The 14380-nt window shown below is 46.2% G+C and overlaps 1 long non-coding RNA gene across 1 annotated transcript; it reads right to left on the reverse strand.

Annotated features, from left to right (window-relative positions):
* Nucleotides 1-9880: 9880 nt before the first annotated feature.
* On the reverse strand, nt 9881-12587 carry LOC133370555 (uncharacterized). The gene is made up of 3 exons (XR_009759155.1): nt 12427-12587; nt 10516-10787; nt 9881-10405 (listed from the first exon to the last, which is right to left on the reverse strand). It is a non-coding gene; the product is annotated as an uncharacterized LOC133370555 (long non-coding RNA).
* Nucleotides 12588-14380: the final 1793 nt, after the last annotated feature.

Genomic DNA, 14380 nt, shown 5'->3' on the forward strand with positions numbered 1-14380 from the left:
GGTGCAGAGCAGGACTGGTGAGGCACTGGGAGGAAGGTCCCAGGATATAAAGGGCGGGATATAAACAACAACAATAATAAATGTGGCTGGGGAGAATCCCAAGGGACAGTTCAAGAGGTCTGGAGGGCCATATTTGGCCCCCAGGCCTGAGATTCCTCATCCATGGTGTATGCCTCTGAATCCGACTTCTAGGCTTCCCATGAGCATCTGGTTGACCACTGTGAGTCCTCAAAGTATGTCTGAAGCCCTCTTGATGTGACCCAGCAGGGTTCTTCTCATGCTCAGATCCACCGCAAGGTTAAACATTCTTCTAAACGTTCTTCGTTTTGAAAGCAAAGCAAAGGAAAGGAAACCTGTTGCAGTCAGCTTACTAACACTGATCTAGAAGCCAGCGGAGAGCAGGCTGTTCTAGTGTCAATGACTGCATCATGTGGACTGGGTGAAGGGACACCTTCAGCCATGTAAAATGGGCATAGGGGCTCCCCTTACGATCCTTGCTGGGGAAATGCCAGGACGCAGTGGAAATATATTATACAAGAAGCTGTATCTTTTGTCATCCGTCAAACAAGGAAAGAGCACAAAAGAGTCAGAGCCTTTTATAGGGTGGCCCCCAGATAACGGAACGTCTTCCCCATGGGAGGGCAGGTGGCCTCTACTGGGCGAATCTTGAAGCAGATTTTTTAAAACTTAATTATTTCCAGCTGGTCTCCCCTGATTTAGATCGTTATTTTAAGAGCTTAGGCTGCAGAGCTGTTTCAGAATATATAGCTATTTTTAGCTGCTGCAATCTGAACGGCTGTGTAAACGGGCCGCAATTTAAGTAATTTTGTACTGCTGCCATTGAAATAATCAAGTTGTGTTTTGAATTGTATTGTATTTTTCATTATAGGGAAGATGCTTTGCACAGACTCTATCCCAAAAGACGCCTGAAAGACCGTCTTACCCCATATATATCCAGTCGATCACCAAGCTCTGCAGGCGAGGGCCTCCTGCAGATACCAACTTATCAGGAGGTCCGTTCTGCACAACATAGGAAATGGACCTTTAGTGTAGTGGCACCGACACTTTGGAATTCCCTCCCCTTAAATATAGACAGGTGCTATCTCTGTTATCTTTTTGGTGCCTAATGAAGACCTTCCTCTTTCAACAAGCCTTTTAAGCAGAGACTTCATCCCACTCTGCATCTGTGTTGGAATTGCTTTTTAAGATGTTTTTAAAGCTTTTTTTAAAAAGATGTTTTAAAAGATGTTTTGTTTTAATATATTTTAAAGTCTGTTTTAAAGATGCTTTAGAGTGTTTTTAGTGTTTTCTTTGCCGACCTGGGCTCTTTCTGGGAGGAAGGGCGGGATATTGTTCATTAATTAATAAAAGGTGGCCTGTAAATAAGTTTATAAACAGGAAACAAACAAATGCTGGAATTGTGCTGTGGACAAAGGATGGGGGAGATCATCACCTTCATGCCCTGCTCTGAAATTTGGGGTTGCCAAGATGGCTCAGGACAGGAGCCAAGCACACACACTTCTCTCCAACTCTGTGGAGGTGGTTTTATACTGGCTCATCATCACTAAAAGGCCAGTGGCGGAAATCGCGAACTGGGTTCAGTTCAAAGACATCTCTCTCTATTTTTTAAGTTCTCGTTTATTTTCCTCTCCTCCTAAATAGGTAACTTCCTCCTTCCCCTAAAATTTTGCCTTTGTTCTGATGTCTGCGTCTGTAAACATTTGATCCAAAGGATTGCTGGGACCTCTAGTGGACAGGGATGAACTCTACATGCGACTCTACCCTTGGTGGTCTTTTTGAGCAGGCCTGCGCCACTTATGGCTTTAACAGCCCTTGCCCCTTTTCTGCAGGGAACTATAGCTTTGTGGGTGAAGTTAAAGATCTTCCCCAGAGAATGTTTAGCTTCCTGGCCAAACTACACAAAATTCTTTGAGGGAAGACAGTTAAACCACAATTGGGGGGGGGGGGGAATCGCCTGAACTGAGCTGAACAAAATTTCCTTTTTCTGGACGGAGCCAAAGTAATCTATGTGAGCAAAACCCAGCCATCTGGATGGGTTCTCTTAGGGATCAGCAACTGGTTAACAAACAGGAGGCGGAAAGCAGGAATGAATGGACTGTTCTTACAATGGAGGGATGTAAGAGGTGCAACACACATCCACACACAAGCAATGAAGGGAGCTGTGTTGGGAGTAGGGTTGCCAGGTTCATGGCCTGAGCCTGAGCCTGTATCTTTAGGAGAAGAGAAAGTCAGCCAAGCGCAGGTGTTCTTGCAACACTGTAATGGGAAAAACCACAAGGTGGAAATCTCCCTTCCCTCTGCACAACTTTTAAAGATAGAGAAGACCTAAAGCATCCCCGACAGGTCCAGCTGCCTCTTGAAGGCCTCAAGTTAAGAAGAGCCTCCTGGATCAGGCCAGTGGCCCATCTAGTCCAGCATCCTGTTCTCACAGTGGCCAACCAGATGCCCCAATGGGAAGAAGCTCACAAGCAGGACCTGAGTGCAGCAGCGCTCTCCTCTCCTGATGTTTCCAGAAAACTGCTATTCAGAAGCATACTGCCTCTGACAATGGAGGTACGGCATAGCCATCGTGGCAAGTAATACTGTATATAAGTCTTGATTGCCTCATTTCAGATAATATATTATTGCTGGAGACAAGGCAGAAAAGACAAACTCTTCAAGGGCATCCAGGGGTGTAGTCGTCCAGGGTCTCAGGGGGGCTTAGACCCCTTACTTTTTTGGGAGCAGGGTCCCTATGTCTCCAGGATCCTATGAGCCAATCAGCAAGACCTCTAACATGCTTCCTTGCCCTTTCCTGCTGTTTGGAGACAATCAAAGTGAAAAGAGCTGAGTCAGCCACTGGGAAGACTCTTCCCAGTAGCTCTTCCCTTTGATGCTTATTGGCTGCTAAGGAAGTCTCTCGTTGCGGGAGAAGGCATTAACAAGGATCTCATTCTCAATCCAGCAGCAAAAACAGGGTGGTGATGCCTGTGACTGCCATGAAGGGACCCGGCACTTCTGAAGTTGCCACTACAGTACTGTGTACGTAAGAGTCTCAGTGGGGAAGTTGGGGGCAAGTAGTAGTATAGCAGCACCTTCAGAAGTGCCGGGTCCCTTCATGGCAGTCACAGCCACGCCACCTCTCCCTTTTTTTCATCACAGAGATTAATATAACGGTTTTAGCAATTACACTTTTGACAGTCCACAACAGTTCTTCTGTAATCGATTTCATCTATTTTCCGGGATTATTTTCTTCTTTATAACTCATATAGGCTTAGAATATTGTGGGGGTGTTGCATGATTTTATCTTCAAGATATATGTTTTGTTATACTTGTAAAATAAAATTTAAAAAAAATTAAAAAATTTTTTAACTTAAACTGGGCATGTTTAGCCTGGAGAAGAGAAGACTGAGGGGAGATATGATAGCACTCTCCAAGTACATGAAAGGTTGCCACACAGAGGAGGGCCAGGATCTCTTCTCGATTGTCCCAGAGTGCAGGACACGGAATAATGGGCTCAAACTGCAGGAAGCCAGATTTAGACTGAACATCAGGAAAAACTTCCTAACTGTTAGAGCCACACAACAATGGAACCAATTACCCAGAGAGGTGGTGGGCTCTGACACTGAAGGCATTCAAGAGGCAGCTGCACAGCCATCTGTCGGAAATGCTTTGATTTGGATTCCTGCATTGAGCATGGGGTCGGACTAGATGGCCTTGTAGGCCCCTTCCAACTCTACTGTTCTATGATTCCATGATTAAAGGGCATTAAGCAATAATTACTTTGCATTCTGTGATCTTGAGAAAGCACCCCTTAAAGCTGAGCTCATGTTCTCTCTTGGAGAGCTACTCAACACCTCTCCATCTCACAAGGAGGGTGGGATGCATACCTCAGCTGCTCTTAAATGGCACCTTTGTAACCAAACACTTTGGCCGCCACTCCATCCAGACTTGACACTCCTCCATCTTCAAACCAGAATATTGTTCCTGTTGGCACCCTGAACCCTGAACCGCCCACAATGAAGCTCTTTAGCCTCTTCCCTGAAGCCAAGAGGCATCACAAGACCTTGGGAAAGAAGTGAACAACCTCAAGAGGGGGAAAGCAACTGAAACACGAATTTCAAACCCCTGGCTTCAGCTTTGGGTATGGAAGCCCATCTCATCAATGCTTGATATTTACAGTCGTACTGGGACTCAGGCCTAGGTGGAAGTCAGTAAGTAATATAGCACCATTGAGGTGCATAGTTTTTTACAAAGTAAAAGGCTGTCAGTCTCTGCCCCGAGGATCTTACAATCTTCAGCTGAACACAAGGGGGACAGCAGAGGAAAGAGAGCAATTCTTAGTCTACGAATATAAATATATGAACTTTGCATGTATTCTTTTTATTGTTGCTGGCTTTGGAATAATCCCTTCACTAAAAACATAACCAAATTTTTTTTTGCAAGCTGCCCTGAACGTGTTAATGGAAAGGCAGGGTATAAATGCTTTAAAAATGTGCAATAAATAAGAATATGCATTTATAGTCATATCTTTTTACCCAGGCTTTTGCTAACTCATCAGATTGGACTCTGTTGTTCCTGAATTCCTGTTGTTAACCTGTTCCTATCAGTTTTTATAATGCTGTTTTACTCTTTTGATGATGCTGTTTATTTGTTTTTATGTTATTTTTATATATTTTTGTACAGGAATTTATTTTTTAATATTAAGTGGTTTAGAAAAGTTTATAATTAATTAATTTAATTGCATTTTCATACAGAAGGTCAGGTCTCTGCCCAGAGGCCCTTACAGTCTATAATTCAATGCAGGGAAGACGGGGAAGAGTCTGCATTTATTTCAGTTACACATAATGTTTTGGCTTCATTACAGGGAGGACTAGGAGGTTGCACCAAGGGCTCTATAGGAAAGGCAGGTTTTGAAAGGAGGGAAATTGGTGGCATCCTGCCACCATACTGGTTGTCATCATACTCAGGGCCAGCACCAGAGGACAGCCAGGTCGGGCCCTGGCCTGGGGCCCCAAAAGGGCCCCTCCTTAGGACGGGAGGGTAGTGCTCCCATTCCGCAGCAGTGTCGACTCCCGATCTTACTGCAGATTGCAAAGACAGAGCTCCCAGGCACACACCCCATACAGACCACATGGGCTTCAATAAGCCCCACACACACACACCACCTACCCTATTGCCGTGAATGCTGTGTGTGCTGTGTGTGCATGCTTGACATCAACCAAGATGGCAATGGAGGCTTCCCTAAGGGGCTGACACCTTGGTTGATGGCAGGCTTATGTGTGCCAGGGGCATCAGCCCTTTATGGAACTCCCCCCATCTTGGTTGATGGCAGGCATGTGTGCACAGTGCACATGGCATTCACATGAGGCAATGGGAGAGGTAGGTGAGGCGTGTGGGCGAACACTGCAGGCCTGGGGCAGGCTGGTGCCCAAGGGCCCAGTCATGCCTGGTGCTGGCCCTGACCATGCTCCTGAGCTGATAAGTGCAGTATGACCCAACACTGAGGAGGAAAGCTTTTCCTGGGGCTCCGCTGGCTTGCACTGCATGTGCTAGGCCGCTTGTGCTGCCAGCAAGAACTTCTGCCACCCAACTGCCACCCAGCTTCTGACTTAATGGCCCCCACCCATACCCAAGATGTGTGGCATCCATATGACTGCAATTACACAGAGGTGAGAAAATGACACTCTGAACATGCCCAGAAGCTGGTTTCTTCTGTCCCTCCCATTAGGCTTTCTTTTCCTTTAAAACCAGCATGAGGCAAAAATTCAGCGTGCAGCTTTCCCCAACATGGACATGCAGTGATGGAGCATAGCTTTACCCCTGAATTTCTGCCTGTTGTTCAGCTCTTCAAAGTGCGGAGCATTTCCAGGGAATATAGCAGCCGCTCTACCTAAGGGCTATTCCCCTGAACTCAAGAAATGAAAAAAGACAGTAGGGGAGGGGGACCATTAAACCCAGCCATCTCGTGCTGAGGCTCATGGGAGTTGTAGTCCAAAACAGCTGGAGGGCACCTAGTTGGAGAAGAGGCTGATCTAACAGTTTGCCAATTACACTTCCTCTTTTAGCAAGCTTTTTAAGTAAAGACCTTAGCCCAGTCTGTGCCTGTGTTGGAACTGCTTTTAACGATGTTTTTAAAGCTTTCTTTGAAAAGATGTTTTTAAAGGTGTTGTTTTAAGATGTTTTCAGAGTGCTTTTAATGTTTTTGTTTGCCACTCTGGGCGCCTTCTGGGAGGGACAGCAGGATATAAATTTGATAAATAAATAAAATAAGTGTATGTAAATTGTGGAACTTGCCAATGCAATCGACAGGGTTTATTATTTTCCCTCACCCTCATTGCTTAATTTGGGGAGTGAGGGGAAAAAAGGAATAGAAGATTTTTAAAAAGGAGAAGAAGAAGACGAGGAGGAGGAAAAAAGAGGAACTGGAAAAAAATGAAAATGGAGGAAAACAGAAAAAAAAGCAATAAAGGGCACCGCGGGGGGGGCAGGGGGAGGAGGAAGCGAAGCAGGCAAAAGCTTCCCATAAATGCCTGCGTAGAGCGCACAAGCCTGGCAGATCCCTCCTGTCCCTCCAAAGATGGCGCCAGGCCAGGTACCTAGACGCACACGCGTGATGGCGTCATAGCTTGGGTGTGGCGTCCCTTAAAGGGCCGGCGGCGCGGCAGGTGAGAGGAAGGCGGCTAACAGCGGGCAGGCGGCAGGTGAGAGCTGCGGGGAGACGGCACCTGCGAAAAAGCGGTGGGTGCGTTGTATGGGTGCATGAGAAGCAGGGCTCAAAGCCAGGCAACGAGCGCGCAAGTGCAAGCAGTGTGGTGTAGTGGTTAGAGTGTTGGATTTAAGACCTGGGTGACCAGGGTTCGAATCCCCGCTCGGCCATGAAGCTCGCTGGGTGACCTTGGGCCAGTCACCATCTCTCAGCCTAGCCTACCTTACAGGATTGTTGTGTGGATAAGTGTGTGTGTGTGGGGGGGGTAAGAACCATGTCTGCTATGTGCGTGTCCTCACAAGAGCTGGTGTTCTTCCGCAGTGTGAGGGATCTGTGACCCCACCAGGTAAAACAAAACAAGAAAGCACGGTGTGCATGACAGGCAGTGTAATGTAAAGCAGCTTTTGGCAACCTGGCGCCCTACAGGTGGATTGGGCTACAGTTCCCATCAGCCCCAGCCAGCACGCTGGGAGTTGTAGTCCAAACCACCTGCAGGGTGCCAGGTTGGCAAAGCCTGATGCAAAGGACTGACAGTTTTAACGGAACAAAGAGGTGCTTGCACATTCTTAGGCTCAGGCTGCACCTGGCTGTAGATGAGCCTTTGTTGTACGAGCTCTGATCTGAAGATGGGTATTATGATACTGATCTACCTTACTGGGCCATTGTAAGAATGACTGGGGTTAAGTGCTCTGAACATTAGGAAGAAGTGTCATGAAAATGGTTGTTTGTGAGGATGAGGATTGCTTAAAAGAAGCACACATTGTCGTACAGCAGGGGTGGGAAGCCGTTGGCCTTCCAGACATTGTTGGACTTCCAGCATGGCCAATGGACAGGGCTGATGGGAGTTGTAGTCCAGTGACATCTGTAAAGGCACAGGCCTATTTTTCCCCCAAAGCTGGAGAGCGAACTGTTGAGTAGCTGTGTGCCTCTGTACTTATCCGTAAAATAGGGACAAAAGATCTGACCTGTTTCTTAGGGTTATACGTGTAGGTGGATAAATACCGGGTTGCATTGCTTGCACTGGTACCCAAAGCAAAAAAAAAAAAAAAAGCTTTCTTGGGAGGGGGCGAGAAGGAGTAAAGCACATTTCTATATGGCAGGGGGCGAGCTTTGAAGCACGTGTGAGATTCCTGAAAGAGACGTATTTATTTACGTTTGCTATTTAGTTATTGCGTTATTTCACTACTTTTTTAAAGGCAGTTGCACCCTACTCTTCAGTTGATAAGGCTTCCAGAGTGACTAAACTAAATTGAAAGAAGACAGACCCTCCCCACAGGCTTACAATCGCAAAGGCACAACCCAAAATGTGTGTGGGGGGAAGGGATGTGGAGGCAAGAGGGCAACAAGCAAACCCCACCCCCAGTTCACCAAATTACAAATAGTTCTTGTAGCAGCCTGCTAGAAATGGAAACGAGTCAGAGAGAGGCGGCTCCTGATGGAGCTGGCCCTGCTTGCTGCCTTTCTCTCTGCTGCAGCCTGATGGAATAGGTCACAGCGATGCTCCCATCTGAAGCCTATTTCCTGTGAAGTCCTGTTGATTTCGGTGGCATCAACTTCGGAACAAGCGTGCTTCAGATGGTACCCTTAGGTTAATTTCCAGTTTATCGCTCAGTTATAATTTGTATGTGAAAAGTGTGTTTCCTTCAAGTAACCCCAAAGACCAAACAGTGGAGGAGGCAGGTAGGATGGGCTGTTTGTCTGAAGCCACTGCCCTTTGCCCCTGCACCATTTATGACCAGGAGGACTTATTATTTATTTATTTATTTATTTGATTTATATCCCGCCCTTCCTCCCAGCAGGAGCCCAGGGCGGCTATCCTTGAAAGCCTGTGACATGAACAGGAACGATGTTCTCTGGCCACGTGCAGAGTACCTTTCCCTCACCACTGAATGAGAACAAGGAGCTTCCTGCCACATACCTCCACTATCGGAGGCAGTATGCTTCTGAATAAATATCAGTTGCAGGAAACCACAACTCTCCGAGTGCTGTTGCTCTCAGGTCCTGTGCCGGCCCTTGCTGTTGGTCAGCCACTCTGAGAGCAGGACGCTAGACTCAGTGCAGCCCTGTCCGGATCCAGCATGCAATTCTTATGTCCCTGTCTGGGGCTAGGAACAGGGCATCCCAGCATGGAAGGCGCAAGCTTGAGGTCAGCACTGTTATTTTTTTAAGCCACTGCCCCCCCGCAAAGGATAGGGCTGTTTTTCCTGACAACGTAACTGTTCACCCCGTCTTCCTGTTCAGCAAGGAGCATCTGTGACACAATCCTGAGTGACCCAAGGCCAGCTCCTTGTAGAAACCAAGCACCAGGTGGGTCCCTTTCCTTTGCAAATCTGTCTGCTCTCAGGCTCCTCCTCCTCTATTACCATCTTTACTTTGCCTTCCTCCCTTGAACAGACCTGGCAAGTCTCATTTTTCACCAGGACTAGGAAGGTTGTCCCACGCCCACACTTGACATTTAAGTGTCGCTCTCAAGTGTGGGAAGGCAGAGGCTTAAGCAAAAGCAACCTTTCCCATGTTGGACCCTTCCAGCTCATCCCCTCTCCTTGGCAGGACCCTCCTCTAGCAGAGTTTCCCCCTACAAGAGAAATGCAAGTCCCTTTTTGGCTCTCTAAAAGTTGGATCAAGCAGCCCGTTGCCTGGGCAGGTTGGAATGAGCCACCTGTGACCGGGGGGGGGGAGGGTAGGAGTTAACGTCTGTGCGCAACTTTTGGAGAGCTGGCGAGGGTAGGCAGCTTCGATGGCAGCTGTAGGTTGATTTTGTGAAAGGTGCATTTCCTTCAAGGGAAAGGGTTGTAGCTCAGTGTGAGAGCACCTGCTTGGCATGCAGAAGGCCTCAGGTTCAGTCCCCAACGGCATCTCCAGGTAGGGCTGGGAATATCCCTTGCCTGAAACCACGGACAGCCACTGCCAGCCAGTGTAGACAATACTGAGCTGGATGGACCCACAGCCTGATTAGGTAGAAGGCAGTTTCCCCTGTTTCCTTGTGCTCCTACTATGAGGAAGGGCGGGATATAAATAAAATGGAATAAATAAATAATAAATGACTAAAGAAATGACAACAGAAGATTTATGGAACTTTAAAGTTGACAATGAGGACACTGAACTTGTCAAGGATTATCAATACCTTGGCACAGTCATTAACCAAAATGGAGACAATAGTCAAGAAATCAGAAGAAGGCTAGGACTGGGGAGGGCCGCTGTGAGAGAACTGGAAAAGGTCCTCAAATGCAAAGATGTATCACTGAACACTACAGTCAGGATCATTTAGACCATGGTATTCCTGGTCTCTGTGTATGGATGTGAAAGTTGGACAGTGAAAAAAGCAGATAAGAGAAAAATAAACTCATTTGAAATGTGGTGTTGGAAGAGAGCTTTGTGGGTACCATGGACAGCGCAAAAGACAAATAATTGGGTGTTAATTGGGAACAAATTCAACCAGCACTATCATTAGAGGCTACAATTATGAAACTGAGGTTATCATACTTTGGACACATAATGAGAGTACATGATTCACTAGAAAAGATAATAATGCTGGGAAAAAGAGAAGGGAGTAGAAAAAGAGGAAGACCACACAAGAGATGGATTGATTCCATAAAGGAAGCCACAGGCCTGAACTTACAAGATCTGAACAGGGTGGTTCACAACAGATGCTCTCGGAGGTCGCTGATTCATAGGGTCGCCATAAGTCGAAATTGACTAGAAGGCACATAACAACAAAATAAAATGATGAAATGTTCCCATGTTTGGAACAGCAGACAGATTAGGGGGATTTCTGCTTTCTCATGATCCAGACAGGTAAGACATACCTGCCCTCAGGAAAGACATTCAGGCCTACTTCAGCCATGAGGAGCCAGAGTTTTCCTTATATCCGGCCACATACTTCAGCATCTTCTCTGGTGTTGCAAGGCGCTGTTTGAGCTCTTTGGAGCAGCGAAATGCCTTGGAGAGGCCTGATTTGTCTCTGTGTGTGTTGAGATGAAAACGGTGAAAGTAAAATCTCAAGTAAATGTTTGAAATGTGCTTGGAAAACACTGACTTTGTGCTTAAATTTTGTTCACCATCCCCGTCTATGGCTGCTCTGAAATATCAATTGAAAAATAAAAGAAATAATAAGCCGTAAAAGTATTGGGAAAATGGGGGAAACTGATACTGCCTCAAAATTCATAATCAAGATATTGGGCAACTAAGATGAGGAAGGAAGGAAGGGAAGGGTTGGGACTGGCCAGTGAGAAGTGATGTTGCCTTCCTGGGCTCCTACTGGGAGGAAGGGCGGGATATAAATTTAATGAATAAGTAAATAATAAATAATGTTCTACACCAGGAATAAACAGAAGGTTGATTGGGATCTTTGGGTGAGTTGCAGGAGATCAGCTTACTGTTGTTGTTGTTCTTTTAGAAATATATAAACTTTGTTAGTAATTAAATATCAATTACACAATGAAATTTCTTACTGGAAATCTTTCTGTTAAAAAGGGAAAGTGTTTTGTTGATATTTCTATGTGTATGATTTATACACAGTCGATCCCATAATAAATTATTACAAGTATAATATATAAGTTCATTATCGTCAGCTAGTAGGTTAATGTTGATCTACTTAGCCACCAGGATTAGGAAACCTCTCCCCTGGGCTGCCAGTGAATGCGCATTAAACAGGTGATGTATAACTTTCATGCATGTTTTGTGTAAATGTATCAACATGAATGCTCAATAAACAGCTGGTCTGGAAGCTCCCCAGTTTTACAGCACCAGCAAAAAACTGACTCGCCTCCAGCCCTAAATTATACAGTTGAAATAAAGTAAGTGTGGGAGGATTTTTCTGGAAAGATTGTGTGTTCCATTTGGTTCTTCTGATACTCACAATCTAATACCCTGGGCTCGGAAGATTTAGAATTCTTTCATTTTAAGCATATGTCATTGGCACCAGGCTCAATGTGGTGAATTTTGAGGTTTAAATAATAAAAAAGGAGACCCCTCACGTGTGAAATCTGCCCACCCCTCTTCTAAACCTCCCTGGCAGTGAAAGGCACAACTACTGAAAGGGAAGGAGAAGGGAAAGGAAGGGAAATGCGTGGTGGATGCATTGAAATGGTAGGAGAGCAAATATTAGAGGGGTAAACATCTAATTCTTTCCCACCACAGTAATGCTTTGTTAGTGGGGCTTTTTTACCTTTGTTTGTTTGTTCTCTGTTGCTAGTATTTTAGATGGCCCTCCCCCATTTATCAAGAGTCCAGAGACAATGTACAATTCAAATATTGCAATAAACCCCAACCAAATCCTCTTTAAACCGGTGTTGCCAAAATAAAATAGAGTCAGAACAGATAGGACAGACTATTCCTTCTGTGACTGCAGCCTCATTTATTTCCAGAGGTTTGATTCCTCCCGCACGGAGAGGCAGGACAGGAGCAAGCTGTCGAATTGCTTTGTCCGGTCCTAGCTGGTGGAACAGACTCGGCTGGTTTGCAGAGAGGATGAGCGCAGGTTTTGCCTCCCTGGTGCAGGTGGTGAAAAAACCTCCTTGCAGGCTGAGACGAGGCATTGCTGGAGCCAGAAGAGGCATTGCACAAAAGCACACAATGAAGCCCTAGTGGGTGTGTTTGTCTCTTTAAAATGTAAACCAAATTGGTAGGTGTGGAGGAGGTACTTAGACCTTTCTCTTTTGGTTGTTTCCCTGCTAAACATCTCTCTCTCTCTCTCTCTCTCTCACTTATTTACTTACTTAATGGGACGCAGATCAGAGATCAGAGCTGGCTCCAGGCTTTGGTGGACCTGTGGGCAAGACACCGTCCACGGGCCCCACACCGTCAGTGAATCTACCTCCTCCTTGCCCTTATCACCAAAGGCTTCTCTGGCTTCTCTTCCTTATCATTTGCTACCACCCGCCTGGGTGCCCAGCAACAGGCGAATGAACAAGCTGACAGTGCCATTTCTAGCTCCTCTTCTTCACACACACCCCTCCGATATCTGGGGGAGGGCAAGATGTGGGTGAACAAGCTGAAGAGCAGGTCCAGAAGGCTTTTGTCAGTGGGACCCCTCCGATGATTTGTCCCATGGCCGGAACAGAAGTCAGCCTGGTGAATATGATTGGTATTCTCTCTTGGTGTTGCTTTCAGTCCGCAAACAATACATAACTGCATTATGTTTCCGTTCCATTGAAATGAATTGGGTGGAATAATATAAAGACAACGTAATTCATTAAGTAAGTTCTGTAATTTCGCGACAGCAGGCAGTGAGATGAATAATGTCATTTTTGGTGGAAGCTGAACTGCAGCAGAACGGAAACAGTGCTGCAAGTGAGGAATGCCAGGCGAAATGGAAAACAATCCTTTCTTACATCCCTCATCTGTACAATAGAAGCCAAACCTGTGGAAAAGCCACCTAGATTCCTCCATTCTGCCCCAAAAACTCTGTAACCGTTGTCCACGGGACAGGCCAAGACTTCTTGGTATTTGATGTGAGAAACAGGATGGCATATCTCCCGTTCCAGATACAGAAGCTGATCAGACTAGCAGTTGACTCCTGCTTTGACACTGGTGATGGAACAAGATCCTACCTGAGGGCGGCTGGCTCGCTTAGTGGGTGCAGAGCAGTCTGCCTGGCGCACACAGCTCTGTCCACTCCCTGCCCCTCAAGGGCTGCCTTATTCTGCCTAATGCATGTATGAGGAACCTTTGGCTCTCCAGAGATTGCTGAGCTACAGGCCCCACCAGCCCCAGCAAGCATGGCCAATGGCCAGGGATGATGGGAGTTGTAGTTCAGCAACCTCTGAAGAGCCACAGGTTCCCCACACTTGGCCTAATGATAGGACCGGCTTTGTAGGTTCACAGTACGCAAGTGTCCTCTAGAAAGAGACATTCAGTGTTTATATATATTCAATGTTTTTAATACATTTTAAAGTCTGTTTTTATGATGGGTTGATAGTGTTTTTGTTTGCCACTCTGGGCTCCTACTGGGAAGAAGGGGGAAAATACATTCAATAACTAAATAAATAAAGCAAGCAAGCAAGCCTTTCCAGTGTTCAAAGTGCATCAAAGTGCAACCCCATAGGGTAGTCCAGAACTGTGGAAACAAGTTGCACAGATCAACCCCCCCCCCCATGTAATGAGTAAGCAGCTTGGGTTGCCTGTCAAAATACAACAGAATTGCCACATTACTGTGGATGCATCAAAACACGGAAGGACGAAGCTGTTTTTAATTGATGTTGCCGCTGACACAACCTTTCCTGGGGGAGGACTGGGTAAGCATGCCTAAGGATGGCAGACACCACAGGTTGATAAAGAGAGTCACAGGATCTAGTGGTTGCACCAATGGTATTTTTCACCTGTGTCAATCTCCCTCCTTCCCTGCCTCTCCCCCGTCCCACTAAGGGAGGGTTGCAGAAAGAAGGAAGGATGCCAAAGGGAATGTCTCTGCACTGGAAGGGGGTGCGTTAAATACCATTTTGTCTGCTTCAGTTCAAACTTGTCCATGCCCTGTGGAGAGTTGTGGGATGTAATGGCGCAAAAGCCACAACTGCAACGTAAAGAGCAATTTTTTTGGGGGGGGGTCTGCACGTGCATGCAAATGCATTTGTGTTGGATAGAATCCAAGTTTGCCTCTTTTTTCTTTGAAGAATATGAGCCTGTGTGAAATGCTAGAAATGCCTTTGCTTTCATACCATCGCAGCCTTGATT

This window comes from Rhineura floridana, chromosome 15 (genome assembly GCF_030035675.1).
Source record: "Rhineura floridana isolate rRhiFlo1 chromosome 15, rRhiFlo1.hap2, whole genome shotgun sequence".
Taxonomy (NCBI): Eukaryota; Metazoa; Chordata; class Lepidosauria; order Squamata; family Rhineuridae; genus Rhineura; species Rhineura floridana.